The following is a 4,111-nucleotide window of genomic DNA, read 5'->3' on the forward strand; positions in this document are numbered from 1 at the left end:
AAGAAATGAGAGAGCAGGCCCTGCTGCAAGCCCTAATGCATCTCTCTGACAGGGAAGGAATTAAATGTAGCTCTGGATTTACTACAGGAATTCTACTGAAACCAAGGACTGAGAGTGAAGCTGCCTGGAAGATTCCAGCCAGGAAAAGCTGGAACGAGTGCAATCCACCCATGGGTTGGGGTAATAATCTGCCTTTTTTATGAACAGGACAGTCCCAACCCTCATTTCCCTGCTGGATGAGATATTGGTGGCTTGGAAGATTAAAATCAGATGTTTGTAGGAATACCTGAGTCCTCCATCATGAGGCTCCACAGCCTCATGCCCTGCAGCCCAAAAATATCCCAGTGGTGCAGCAGCTGAAATCATCCCCAGCCAAGGCAAGATTTCAGAAACAATGAGGAAATGAAGTGCCAGCCTCTCCTATTTGCTGATTGTCAGTCTGTTTGAGATGAAGGCTCTATTTTATGATCAGGATTGGTCCATTCTGGCTAAATGTAATCTCAATAGCATTTTTCTCTCCTCCCCCAAAAAACCCACCCCAAAAGAAAACAAAACAAAAAACTCACCTGGGTTTTATTTTGGGAGCAGTTGTTTTCTTCATTTCCCATCTCTGAGTCCTTTTATTTCTTCTCTCACTCTGCATCTCTTCAACTTCATTTTCTTTTAATATCCCAGATCAGGATTAGGCAAATGGTCTCACTGTGACTGGGAAACTCCTTGGCAGTTGTCATTATGACTGTTAAAGAAAGGTACAAAAATCCATGGAGATATTCCAGCAATAAAATAGCCAAGTCCCAAAGGATGAAAGGAATTGGGTGTGGAGACTGGGGATTTCTAACTCTTGTAATTTAACCTGAATATATAGAAGTGAAAGTCTTATTTAATTTCCCTAATAATGAAAAGAACCTGGGGAGAGTTTGCCTAAAATCTTGGTGTTCTGGCCAAGTTTTGTGGCTGCCCCTTGCAAGGTAGTGTACATTTTCTGAACCATGTCCCCACCTCAGAAAAGCATGGGAGCTATGAAATTCAGAGATTAATTCCCAAATGAAATCTGGATAATAATCCTTTTACCTGCATTTTCATCTTATAATGGCCATCTGATATTGTCTGCATGAGGATGGCCTTTCAGACAGGTCCCTTCAAAGTCCCACCCATCCTACAGCAGCTGGGGTCATATTTGAAAGCAAATATTCAGTTGAGAAATAAGTTTTGGGAATTTTTTTGACTGTCATGACTGTGGAGTGACCCTCAGGTTTGCTCAACACCACAGGTCAGGAAAAAGAGCTGCTACATCCCTTTCTTTCTATATCAATGGGATTAAAACTTCTTCCCTTTTCCTTCTTCAACTAACGCCTCCTTCCCTCTTTCCCATCAAAATATCTCTCTCTTCCTCACACACCAGTTGAGTTAATATAAAAATCAGTGCCTGTTTTAAACTGGTTGTGTGAGGTTCAAGCTCATCTGCTTGAACACTTTTCCTGTCAACCCTGGCAAGTCCTTGACTATTTTTTGCTCTCTCTTCAGATCAGAGCGAGTCATTTGCATTTTCATGACGAGCAGCTTCCACGCTCTGTGAATCTTTACAGGGTGCAATAATGATCTTAAGGGTCTTTTCCAACCTAAATTATTCCATAATTATTCATGTTCTACCTGCTTTCTGTGCCTCTCTTTCCCTTCTCTTCTTCCCTGCCAAACCATTCCATTCTCCTCCCCCTGAAGGCACAAAACCCACGGTACTGTTTGTAGTGTCTCTACCAAGGCTGATAAGATTTGTTTTATGGCCTCTGGTCTTACAAAACGGTCTCCAAGTTGCAATTAAATCCTTGAAATTCATATGATTGCTTGAAGGAACTGAGGGAAGTGGGAGATGCTGGGAGTATTTCAAACGACAGAGGAAACAGTTGAAAAATTGGTTTTTGGTTTATTGCAGAGTAATTATGAGAAGTGGGATCTACACCACTGCCTGTAAACATGACAACAGTGACAATTCATGTACAGGACCTCAGAGTGCCATTGAAGGGGGTCTCACCTCGGTGATTTTTCTGCTCTGAGCCATTGCTCTGCCAACCAAGCAGCAAGAGCTCGTCTGGATTTTATTTGGTAAATATTAAACTAAACTGAGCCAATTTTTTATTTTTCCAATCAAAGACTTTCCAACTCACAAGACATGGAAAGCTCATCCTGCTGTTATTGTCCTTGGATTCTGTTTTCCCTCACTGTGAACGGGAATGTTCTTCCCTCAGCTGCCATTCCAATGTTCATGGTGTGGATGAGGCAGTGTGGGATGACACAGGGGTAAACAACCTTCCCTGAGTAACATGACAGGTGATTTTTCCTTCACAAATTAAAGAAGATATGAGATGTGACATAAAAAACATGCAGCAGAGGCCAAGGAATTCAAATTGATCAAGATGTGGTGGATCTGAGGGTGGTTAGGACTTGTTTTTCTGCAAAACGGTGATTTCTGTTGAGTTTGAAGATCCTCAGGAGCTGCTGTAGAGAATCTTTAGATGCTGTGGCTGCCAGCCCAACCTTCCCCATGCTGTAGGTGGAAGCTGTGTTTTATGGATCTCTCCTGGCTGTTCTCATTGTTCTCCAGAAAAATTTTGTGGACTTTTTAGTTGTGGACACCCCATCCCTGGAAGGCTCCAAGGCCAGATTGGAGAGGGCTTGGAACAACCTGGGATAGTGGAAGGTGTCCCTGCCCATGGCAGATGGGATGAGATGTTCTTCAAGGTCCTTTCCAACCCAAAACATTCTGTGACTCTGTAATTCACGCACCCATGGCCTCTAGCTTAAATTCTGGAGTCAGATATTCCCTTTTCCATGGCTTGGCTTCCTCAGCAAGAGAAATACTGGCTTTTCTCCAAATCTGAAAATCAAGGGGAAGAAAAAGGAACAGGCAAGGATACCCAAAGAGTGGTCTATTGTCTAGATCTCTACACTGGATGTAGTTTTCCCTCTAATCTCCCCAAGAATAAATTCTAAATCCTTCCCTAAATTTGTTATTCTAATCCAGGGACAGGAAGAGCACAGGTCTGATTCACTATGGCAAAGCATAACTTTGTTTGAGGTTTTTTGGCTTTTTTTCCTTTTTTTTTTTTTTTTTCCTCCCTGGAGAAGAGCTAGCTGCACTTACTAAGTTTCTACATGATGGAATTTTACAGGAATTCTATAATTGGAAATCCAGTGATCCTGGTGTGGTCAACAGGTACAAAAGTGCTGAAAAACTTACTACATAAAAATGGACTTCGCCAATAGACTGAGCTGCAAAAATACCAGATTTCTTCATCCAGGTCATTGAAATTTGGAAATGAAAAGATGAGCTTTCAAATATCAGAAGATAACTGTATTCAGTAAAAACTGGAACTTATCAAAGAAGGAGATAATAAAATAATTGTAACCACACACTAAGAACAAATCCATAAACAAAGAAAAACAACCAGAAAGAGAACTTTGGGGTTTTTTTCCCTGTTGAGACTGGTTGCAAACAGTTCATTTTTGTGACTGTATTTGAGCAGCAGAAACTGAAAGAAGAATGTAGGTTGATTTTGGAGAAGGATTAGCATAGTGAATCAATTATTGAGGAATCTTTCATAATAGCACTGAGTGCTTTTTCCATCTTTAGATTTCGAAAGTGCTCTGTGCATGTAAGAAAAACCCAGCATTTTAAGAAGCTCACAATGGGATTTTCAACCGTGGTGCCCTGGATCTATCACTTGATCTTGCAGTTCACATCCCTGTTGCACATCTCCACCAAATCCTTGAATAACTTCTGGTAATAGGAGAATATTTTTCTGCTGTACTCTGTGCTTCACTTTTTACCCCTGAAAATGAGCATCAGGGAGCCACATTTCTTCTTGTTCTTAAGTGGTTTTAACCACACTTCAAAGTCAGGTCAGGTACAGCCATCCTATTACCTTTCTCTGGCTCCAGAATAATTGCATCTCATGCTTCAATCTGCGTGTAACAGCACCTCACAGATGAACTTGGAAATGTAAAACAGGATGGCCTTTCTGCCGTAGGAACTTTTCTCTGGCATTCAAGATGCTAAACTGGCAAGAAGAGCCAATGTATGTCTTGATAATAAACTGCAGAAATTCGAAGCTAC

This window comes from Passer domesticus, chromosome 1 (genome assembly GCF_036417665.1).
Source record: "Passer domesticus isolate bPasDom1 chromosome 1, bPasDom1.hap1, whole genome shotgun sequence".
NCBI lineage: Eukaryota > Metazoa > Chordata > Aves > Passeriformes > Passeridae > Passer > Passer domesticus.